Here is an 11,562-nt window from a genome sequence, read left to right as displayed (position 1 = left end):
CTCTCTCACTCTCATTCTCTCTTAGCACAATCCCTCTACCTCTAGGTACTATGCCTCTCTTCAATGTTCATTCCCAGAACAACTTCAGTTGGGTCCATTGTTATTCGGATATTTGGAGAGTGCTAATAAACGATGATTTGATTTCTGCCGGTTTCAAGGAAAATCTCTTGGTTGTAGTGGGAGATGGCAAGAGAACGAAGTTCTGGAAGGATCCGTGGGTTGCTGACTCTGCCCTCTGTAATGTCTTTCCTAGGTTGTATGCTTTGAGTGCAAACAAAGATGCCAGAATTGCAGATGTGGGCTCTTTCTCTAGAGGGTCATGGAATTGGTCTTTTGTATTTCGCAGAACGTTTTTTACATGGGAGAAGGAACTTCATTCTCAGCTTCTGGCCTCAATCAATTCCATTATTCCAGCTTCTTTGGGGGGTGATTATTTGATCTGGTGTCTCAATCAATCGGGCTTCTTCTCGGTTAAGGAACTTTGCAGTTGGGCTGAAGATCAAACCTTCACCAACCGTACTTGGCAAGTTCCTAAAAATGTAGCAAAACTCATTCCTCCCAAAGTTGCGCTCTTTTTCTGGCAGGCACAGAAGAATAAAATTGCAACTAGAGCCAATTTAATTTCTAGAGGTATTGATCTTGCTGACTCATCTTCTTGCCCTCTATGCTCGGCCACTACAGAAACTTGCTATCACCTATTTCTACACTGTAAGTATACTTGGCTTCTGTGGTACTCGATTGTAAATCGCGAAGGCTTTTATTGGGCTGCTCCCTCGTCCTTAGAGGGACTTATTTCTGAATGGGACCATTTGCCCAAACATTCTGATAAGTTGCTTTGGATTCTAATACCATATGCTCTATCATGGTCAATTTGGATTGAAAGGAATAATGTGTGCTTTAATCAGAAGTTATTCAACTGTACTGAAGTGTAGGATCTTCACCTTTCACGAATTGGACGGTGGACTCACGATCTACTCCTCCAAAATGCGTTCAGTATTGACCAATTGGCCAGGAATTTCGAGCTAATTAGAATTGTGCCCAAGGCGCCTATCGCAAGACATGCGAGCTGGACTCTTCCTGAGGCGGGATTAATTAAAATTAACGTTGATGGTGCTGCCAGAGGTTCACCGGGAAGATGTGGTATCGGTGGCATTTTTCGAAATAGCGATAATGAGATTCTGGGGTTTTTCTCTAAACATGTTGGGGAAGGCTTTGCTTTTGAAGCAGAGGTCTGGGCAATTTTTGAGGCACTTTTGCTCTGTGTTAGTCGGCATTTGAGGAATTTAACAATTGAGAGTGACTCTTCTCTAGCTATCGGTTGGGTCAATAATCGAAGTAACAGACCATGGAAATTGCTGAACAAGCTTAACCAGATTGACTTGTGGGCTGCGGAGGTAAATTGTTTATCGGTGAAACACATTTTTAGAGAAGCAAATGGCGAAGCTGATAAATTGGCTAAGCGAGGGGCTGATTTTTCAAGGGACCTTTATTATTTCAAGACTCCCAGTTTTCATGCTGGCTTATCTTCTTCAAGGCAAGAGTAGTGATGGATCAGTGAGGAATTGGCTTTTAATATCTATTAGCCCTTCCTTACTTTTCTAGTCTGCTGTATTTAGTTTGTGGGTTCTTGTATTTTATTTTGCAAAGTTATCTCTATACTGCTTGTGTTTTCTGGTTTGTGGTTGGTTGCCTTGGTTAAAGTACTCTTTTTCCTCTCCTTGGGTTTTTTCCCATTGGGTTTTCCCTTGGAGAGGTTTTGATGAGGCTTTCTCCTTGGCCGTTCTTTTACCACATCATTTTAGCAGTTTGAGACTTTTTGTCCACATGAGAGGATTGTTCTCATGACTTTTATTCTTCATTATCTATATAAATATTCAGTTGCTTCTCAAAAAAAAAACATTCATATCTTAAGATTTGAGATTTTTTTTTTGCTTTTTCGTGTTTTAATTTATGTCTTTGTCTACTAAATGGACAAATATATGCTTAACGATTTTAAGAAAGAGACCATCATTATGAGAAATGAAAGGGAGATGCGAGAAAAATAGACAAGATGTTAAATAATAATTAGTATAATTCTAGTAGATGAATTGAAAATTGTGAAGACAAACGAGATTTATTCTCTTAAGGCTAATTATAAATGATAAGTTAAATAATGAATAAAAACCGTATAATCTTTTTAATTTTCTTCATTTAATTTTTTATCTTTCATTTAATTCATTTGGTTTGTTTTGATTACTTCACTAGTACTTTTTACCCGTGCGATGCACGGGGGTATTTATTTAGTTTTTGTGTGTATTTTTTTTTAAATAATTGTGTTGTTTTCGTTATGTTTATCGAAAGAAAACTTAGGAATTAAAAGAAGAAAAAAAATTGAAATATAAGCAAACATAAATTTGTAACTTTTCCCTTGATGAATGTGTTTGTTTTTATTTTGTAGAAACGTAATTATTTTGTTTATTTGTAGTTCTTGTTCTCTTTTTAGTCTGGGTTTTAATTAAAAATGTAATCTCTACTACGTTGCATAAGAAGTCTTTGTTTATGTAAAATATCATCATTCAGATACTCTCTGGTTTCTTTCCAAACAAATTGTTCCCTCTAGAGTTGATATGATAACAACAAAGTAGCAAAAGTCTTCTAAGATCGTTTGTAGCAACCCAATGAAAAGCTTCTATTATTTCATCAATGTATTCTTTAACATCTTCGAGTAAACCCATCATATAGCACACGTCCTTAAATGTGTCATATGTAGCTTCATGTACTTTTCATATGTTTGGAAATGAATGAAGCCTCGTTGTAAAATTTAGCAATAACCTCAGATTATATTCACTTTTTTATAACATGTAATTTTTCAAAAATTGTGTTATTTTTGTTATATTTAATAAAAGAAAGTTTATGAATTAAAAGAATAAAATTAAATTTAGATATAAGAAACCATAAATTTCAAAGTTTTTTTTTACCTTGAAAAAATTCTATTTGTAAACCATGAAAAATTAGGAAGCTTCATTTATACATGGAAACTGCCCAATATATAGTGGAATGAAAACAAAGAGGAAATCATTACGAAATCAAATAGCAAGTTATAACACATTTAGACATTTTAAGCTAATACATTATTTAGTATCTAATTCTGCTTTTTTATTTGTCTATCTATACTTAACGTTCCAATGCATTATTGCATATATCACTTTTTTTTTACATCGGAAAGATAAATTGCACCTGCTAGGAATCGATCCCTGGATCTTCCCTACCCAACCCATATGTGCCTTAGCTCCTATCACTTGAGATGTCCTACGGGGTGCATATGTCACGTTTAATTAGGCAATTCTGTTTTAATTAGTCATAGATTGCATTTATCAATTCCTTGTAGCTGTTTCTTGCGTTACACTTCATCTGATAGTTAATGGCATTCATATATAATCTTTTAGAAGCCTTTTTATTTGTCTATCTATACTTAACGTTCCAATGCATTATTGCATATGTCACGTTTAATTAGTCATAGATTGCATTTATCAATTCCATGTAGCTGTTACACTTCATTTGATAGTTAATGGCACTCATATATAATCTTTTAGAATCTTAATTATTATTAATTATTATTTCAGCTACTCAAACAAAAGTTGAATAAGTTCCAGTTCCACAGATACAGGAGTGCTTTGTTGGAAATTCAGTTGCTGCTCTCAAGGGCTTGGGAGGTTTCTATTACTCATGTTCCTCGAGAGGGCAATGAACCGACGAATTTTCTAGCGGGATTGGGAGCGTCTCTGCAATGTCCATTTACTGAGCTTGTTGTTCCCCCTAGGGTGGTGTTGCCTCTCCTGTCTTTGGACATGGAAGAGCCTTAGTTTCTTTGTTTAGTTTTCCTATGTAAAAAAAATAAAAAAATTGAATAAGCATATTGGGATTTAACAACTGACTTTCAGTTTTAATTTTAATTTCATTTTAAATTCAAATTTCAACTATTAGCAGTTTTAAATTGCATTTATATAAGCTTCATAATTTCACAATTTAGTAGAAGGAATTTAGAAAGGTGCACTGTCAGCTTTTAAATGCATTGGTGAGGAAAAAACATGGGGAAGAAAGAAGTTAAACATATTGGGAAAAAAATAAAAGGAAAACCTATCAAAGGTAAGTCCTAAGTCATGCCTTAGAAGTTTGAAAGTTATCAGGTTCAATAAGCATATTGATTACACCACCCTTTCTTTAAGTTTAGCATGGTTCCTACGTGGGTTGTTGTTGAGTTTATGGGGTGGACCTAATGAAGGACAGCAACAGAGAAAGATTAAAATCACATTGTTTTTATTTTGTAGTTAGCAATCCCTTAATTATTTCACAGCCAATAGAAAAGAAGAAACAGATGAAGGAATGACTCATGAATAATAATTATTCTACTAAGAAAATGTTTGGAAAAGAATCATGTGATCTTAATGGTGGTATGGTTCTTACAAATTTTACATAATGCTAGTGATAATGCAGAAAAATAGGCTTTGGGTCCAAAGAAGCAACAATGGTTTCATCAATTGCTGCGACATTTATCTGACAACAGTCTGTAAGCACATAAAATTGGATCGGCAAGCAAAGATGTTCCTGAAACTACAATAGCAGCACAACTCCCTTCAAAAATACCTACAAATATCATTGACATGTTACACAATTTGCTGCATTTCATAATCAAAACTTACAATTACAGCCACTAAAAAGAAAATAGCTAAAGGTACATGTACATTTTTTTTTTGAAAAAATGAACTTATCACCACTAAAATTAAAGTCTTAACAAATTTAAGGGATGCTGTCCAAACATGTTATATTTATGAGAATTGCAGATAATTTCCTAGTGTCAATATGTCAGCAAAGGAGTCTAACCTTGGACTTTAATATTATGATCTCTTTCAATAGGACAAACATGAGAAACGTTTCAAGCTTCAGCACCTCTTGAAAGTAAACATGGTTTCAGTTTCATAATTTTAGGGCTCCGATAAAGAGATGTGAACACAACACACTTCATCTGTTGTCCTTCCAAGCCATTGTTTCATCAGGTTTATCATCACATTTCTTATAAACTAAATTGCTTTGTGAAGCAATCCAATCTTTCTCCTTATCCGTCTTTTTTTTTCCAATCCTCCATTCATTTCATCACTGTGTGTTACTCTTGCACAAAATCACTGCTTAATCATTCCCATGTAGATTACATTTGATAAAAAAAAACACTACAGTCTGAAAGGGGTGAGACTGCAATTTAAGTTTGTTTATAGATCATAAAAAAATAACATACTTGTAGCTTGGAAGCAGAAACCATCTTCACTCCTTGGCGTTTTTTTGGATATTCTTCACACTCTTCATCCGGTTATGAACTGCAACATTACATAGATCCATAAATCTAACAGAACAATCAAAGAAGAACAACAAAATTAAGAAAAATAAGGGGAAAATAAGGGAAATTGATCATACCCTCTTTAGTTCAAATAGAGTGGAATCCAATTAGAGCTTGGTGTCTGTCAAGCAAGTGAAATCAGTGAGAAAATGGAAAGGAAGAGAAGGTGCATTGCAGAATTAAAATTCAACATAATCCTTGAGAATGCAAAAGTGAGCCTATGTTAACCTAGCAGCTCATCCCCTTTCATACATGACATAATCTCAATCCCCCCAACTTTCTGGTTCTATAGCCTATGAAACTCAATGGAATTTTACTAATAGATGGTAGTAACACAAAAAATAATCAATGCAGGTCCAGATCCAATTGAGCAACAGAGGAGAGCAGTTAAATGGTTCAAAGCACAAATTAGAATTAAGCATTTAATATGACTACAAAAGAATTTCATTTGCAGAATAAAATTAGTTATCTAAAATTAACCAAAAGGATGGCGGTATATGCCACATTAGTGTCATCAACCACTTCAGTATCCAACTATCCATGCACAAAAATGATTAAGGATATGCATGCATAAGATAAAATAGTGTGGTTAGTCCATGAGCATACATGAACATTTCCTAAAAAAGCAAGAGGGAAACTATCTTGTATACATTGATAAGGCACAAATGGAAATGAAAAGAAGATGTTCATGACATCAGTGTAATTTTATACTAATTTTAAAGAGCACATTTTTTGTCTGTTTTCTTGGGGATGCACCTCTTATAAACTTTTTAACAATACGTGCTTTTCAGTTTCAATTTATCCAATTTAAACTTTCTCTACCACACACTCAAAAGCTCTAAGGAATGGAACCATTGATAAGTTGTGCTTGATTTTCAAGTTTGTTGGTGGAATCAAATAGAATGAAACCTATGAGGGTAAAACAGATTAGTAGTTACTATGTTTATACAGGCTTAATTGCACATTTGCTCCCTCATCTTTCATCATTGTGCAATTTGCCTCCCCCATGTTTAAAACGAGCGAATTTACTCCCTCATGTATCAATTTGTGAAAATTGACCCCTTCCGTTAGCCTTCCGTCCAATTTCTAACGGCGATTGCTATTTTCACATCCTCTTTTTACTAACCACACCCCTCAATCAGAAACAAAAATAAAGGAAAAAATAAATGAAATAAAAATTGAATACAAATGGCTTAATTGAACAAGTCTTATCTTACCCAAACCCACCACAAAACCCACCATTGATGAATCAAATCCAAACCACCCAACAACAATTTTCTCCATGCTTCAAAGCAACAACAATTCCACAAACAGAAAAATTGAATATTTAATTTAACAAATCAACAGCTTCATCAAGAACAACAACAATCATACCCATTGGCCATTTCGCCTATTCTAATGCTAAACCTTCTTCTCCCTCTTCCTCTTCACCATCATCTCCATCACCTCACAAGTCCCTCTAACTTTCACATGAATTTCATGAAGATTAGCAGGCCCGCACCCTCACTACACGCCCACCCCCAGTCGCGACTCCAAGAGCGTGACAGAAGAAGAGGGGATCCCCGATTTGGAAGACGAGGATCACCACCACCACCCGCATCAGCATCACCGGCAGGAGGAGGAGGAAGTGGTGAAGCAGGGGGATGTCGGTGAATCTCGGCGAGGCGTCGAGGTCGATGGTACTGGAGAGATTGAGGTTGGAGAAGTGGAGGCTAACGATGAAGTGGAGGTGGGGGCGGGTGACGAATTGGTGGTGAGAGCAGTGGAGGTTGTGGAGTGTGGGTTGGGTGGGTTTGAAGCTGATTCAAGTGGCATTGTCTTCTTACTCTCCTTACAGATCAAATGGAGTTTGAAGCTGATTCAAGTGGTAATGGGTTTGGGGGTGATTTTTGCAGGGCTTCTGGGTTTGGGGAAGAGAGAGATTTTTCTGGGTTGTGTTTGGGTAGGATTTTTCAGTTTATGGTTCCTGGGTTTTTTTCACAAGATGAAGATGAGTATTAGGTGGTAGATGAAGATTCAAATAGAGCCAGGAAGATAAAAATGATGAAGAAGAGGTTGGAATTTTTTTAATTCACAAAATAATGTTTTAATAAAAAATTACCTTTGTGGCATGATACAACCTCGGTCATCTGTAAAAAATAGAGAGTGTAGGTGTAAATAGGAAATATGGGGTGTAAATAGCAAGCCACGTCAACTCCGTCAAACTTTAACGGTTTACTAACGGAAGGGGTCAATTTTCACAAATTGATACATGAGGGAGTGAATTCGCTCGTTTTAAACTTGGGGGAGGAAAATTGCACAATGATGAAAGACGAGGGAGCAAATTTGCAATTAAGCCCTTTATAAAACAAAGCTTGGAATCTCAATCAAAAAACAGATAGCATAAAAAGAAGGTGTAACAAAAGACTCTAAGGTGGGATACACAGCACATAAAAAACTCTGAAAGCTTTAAAGTTGTTACCTTAGCATTGCAGGAGAGCATATGGCCTCCCAAATGGATAAATAATAAAAGATGTTACCTTGGCCTTGGAGGAGAACAGATGGCAGCCTAAGTCAGAATGCAAGATCAATTACGAATAACACATGAAAGGCATATCAAAAGAGTAAGTAAATTTAAATGAAAATTAAAAGCATGGAAGATTGATGGATTTAGTCGAAGGTTAGGGAAGGTGGTTTGGCTGGGGAAAGAGGAAGCAGTGGCAGCGATGGCTCGGCTGAGGAAGAAGGAATGGTGCGCGAGTTTGGGTGTCGAAGGAGGTTGTCTCGATTTGGGTTTGATGGAGGTGGAAGGGGGATCTTATATCGCTGGAATGGGGCTGCAGAAAATGAAGCGACTGAGTCAGGGGAGAAACAGAAACGGAAGACTTTAGAAGAGGTGGAAGATTGAAGAACGAAAACGTATGACGCCTTCAAGAGGTGGAAACGAAAACGGCAAACACGATGATAACATCCAGCGAAAAATACTCAAGGCAAAAGGCAAGGAAACAAATGGCCACGATTGAAAGAGAAGGACATCTAAGATTTAATCCCCAACTAATTATAATTATATTGAGATTTACTAAATTGTCCATAGAGAAATTATCATTCATGTTAAATGGTGTATTAAATCACAAAGTTGCCCTCAAAGCTGCAAAAACTCTGCTTTTATATATATTATTATAGATTATAGATAGATAAGCTTATTAAGTTATTGTAAATTGTAACTTAACTTTTAAAAAAATATTACTTCATTATGGCAGATATTAAAACCAAATCTTGTCCCCAAATGATAGCTCAAGTCGTAAGAGCTAGGGGACATATGGGTTGAGATGGGGGGTCCAAGTATCAATTCCTGGTGGGAGCAATTTATCTTTCTGATGTACCAAAAAAAATATTAAAACCAAACCCTACATATGAATCTATTATATGGTCAACCATCAAATCGATCCAAGTCAAGTTTGGTTGCCTATATTTTATCTGTCTTCTAATTTTCCATTTAGGGCCCGTTTGGTGGTCAGGATAAGATATGATAGGATATGATATGTGAACAGGATATCAACATGATAGGATAAGGGCAGGATAAACTCTTATCATATCCTGTGTTTGAGGTGCACATGATAAGGACACGATATGATAAGGAAAAATGTATCAGATTTATATTTGAATAAAAAATACATTTAAAATTGATCATTCTATTAAATTTAATTTCTTTACATCTTCATGAATGAGTCTATATTTTAAAATAAATAAAATTAATTAAAATTTTATTAATTAGCCTATTTTATTGTTTTGAAGATGCCCTATATTTTAAATAAAATTATGCAGTTAACCGATTGGTTTTCACTTATTTGTGAGACGTGATAATTAACAATAAAAGTTAACTAAATTAAGAATATTATTATTTCAAAAGTACTTTATATTTGAATTATAAATTATTATATAAGTAGATAAGTAGTTTTAAATAATAGGAGATGAAAATAAAAAATTAATCTATTACTATTAAAAAATCAATATTTGTAATCAATGTTTTTCACTTAGTTGTGACACGTGATAAACAATAAAAATTAACTAAATTAAAAATAATATTATTTCAAAAATACTTTATATTTAAATTATTATATAAGTAGATAAATAATTTTTAAATAATAAGATATGAAAATATTAAATTAGTCTATTATTATTAATAAATCAATACTTGTAAGTGAGTAGTCTATTTTACTATTTATGAATAATAATTTTATGTTGCAATCTTATCCATTATCCTATCATACCCATCATGTGTAAGTTTTATAATGAGAGGGAGTTGGGTTCGAACTTATCTTAACATAAAATGATAACAATTACTTATTCTTTTTCAGTACCCTAAACCCCAAATAAAATTATTTAATTATTTCTATTTTCCTAATTTTTAATTTATTAATAAAAAATATTAATTTTAATAATATCTGTAATTTATTGATAATCAATTATAGTTTTACTATAAATCAAAAATTATATAGTTACTCATATAAATTTAATTAAAAAATAAATAAATACAAATGAGAAAAATATTATCATACTCGTATAAAAATATGTAGTTCTTCTTATCACTTGCTGTTAATATTTATTCTTTCACTTATATTATGATATTAAGATTATAAAATAATTATTAACTAGCACTATAAATATTGATTTATTAATAGTAAATATAGATTAATATTCATTTATTGTATTTTATTAATTACTTAAAATTATTTTACTTGTATAGTATTTACTATTTAAACAGTAAATATTTAAAAATTATTATATTAATAATATTTTTTAACTTTAAATAATTTTATTATTTATAATTTGCTATTATTAATTTAGAATCAACTGATTATTTTTTAAAATTAAATAGACTACTCCATAAAAATTAAACAAAACATATATAGACTCATTTGTTTCCATTTGTAACCAAAAAAAAATATAGACTCATTTGTATAAATAAAAAATAATATAATAATTGTTTTAAGAAATTATTAATTAGGAAAAAATAAATTTGGAAGTGTGCTCAACTCAAGTTTTTTTATAATAAAATGATGTCATTATTTGGAAAAAAAAGATGTACTTTTTTTTTATCATATCATTATCTTGTCCAACTCAAACACAAGATAGGTTCTGCTCTCTTATCTTATCTCCCCTTAACTAACTCTTTGTCATATTATACTCTTATCATATTCGTACAACTAAATAGACCCTTAATGTACTTTTTGTTATAAATAGCCCTTTTGAACTCAGCTATGCATTGTTGCAAAAGAACATAGATTCCCCAAAATTACTTTATTCTCGGGCGCAAAATGGCAGTTAAAGCTTCATATTTGTTTCTTTGCTTCACAGTTTTATTTCTTATAGCATCTGAACCTGGTATTTCTCTTTGTTTGTTGTTTCATGTACAAATTTAATTACAAGTATCTAGGCTAAAAACTTAAGTAGTATATGTACATTAAGAAAACTTAGCTTGGTTTCTTACTATGTAAAATCGGGTTCACTGAATATTAAGGTTTTGATAATGTAAATGAATTTTTGCAGGTTTTAAGGCCCAGACTAGTGCATCAATCGAGTGCATAACTAACAAGGAGTGTTATTCTTTGCAATGTGCCGGTAATTGTCTTGCAAGATGCATTCATGGAGCATGCGTTTGCCCTTGTCCTCCTCCGCAAAAACAACATGTTTGATAAAAAAAAATTTAGCAGAATAAATGTTATGATGAGGCTCATTTTATGGTTCAAAACAATAATTCAATGCCTCTAAGATTATGTATTGTAATAAGAAGTTGACATGTTGAGATAATTAAGTTTATCAAATATATCTTCTTTAAAAACATTCATATCTTAAGATTTGAGATTTTTTTTTGCTTTTTCGTGTTTTAATTTATGTCTTTGTCTACTAAATGGATAAATATATGCTTAACGATTTTAAGAAAGAGACCATCATTATGAGAAATGAAAGGGAGAGGCGAGAAAAATAGACAAGATGTTAAATAATAATTAGTATAATTCTAGTAGATGAATTGAAAATTGTGAAGACAAACGAGATTTATTCTCTTAAGGCTAATTATAAATGATAAGTTAAATAATGAATAAAAACCGTATAATCTTTTTAATTTTCTTCATTTAATTTTTTATCTTTCATTTAATTCATTTGGTTTGTTTTGATTACTTCATAAGCTTATTAAGTTATTGTAAATTGTAACT

The 11,562-nt window shown here is 32.8% G+C and overlaps 1 long non-coding RNA gene across 6 annotated transcripts; it reads right to left on the bottom strand.

The window, feature by feature from the left end:
• Window positions 1–3,471: 3,471 nt before the first annotated feature.
• Window positions 3,472–8,380, bottom strand: LOC130733919 (uncharacterized). Of its 6 annotated transcripts, none has more exons than XR_009017686.1 (4): window positions 5,446–6,468; window positions 4,861–5,348; window positions 4,444–4,623; window positions 3,472–3,860 (listed from the first exon to the last, which is right to left on the bottom strand). It is a non-coding gene; the product is annotated as an uncharacterized LOC130733919 (long non-coding RNA). The 6 variants fall into 6 exon arrangements; XR_009017688.1 differs by lacking the exon at window positions 3,472–3,860 and adding an exon at window positions 7,830–8,380 and having other exon boundaries at window positions 4,356–4,623; window positions 5,446–5,489; XR_009017687.1 differs by lacking the exon at window positions 3,472–3,860 and adding an exon at window positions 6,586–8,376 and having other exon boundaries at window positions 4,356–4,623; window positions 5,446–5,489.
• Window positions 8,381–11,562: the final 3,182 nt, after the last annotated feature.

This window comes from Lotus japonicus, chromosome 1 (assembly GCF_012489685.1).
Source record: "Lotus japonicus ecotype B-129 chromosome 1, LjGifu_v1.2".
NCBI lineage: Eukaryota > Viridiplantae > Streptophyta > Magnoliopsida > Fabales > Fabaceae > Lotus > Lotus japonicus.
Note: the sequence above shows the minus strand (reverse complement) of the source record. Positions and strands in the feature narration are given on the sequence as shown.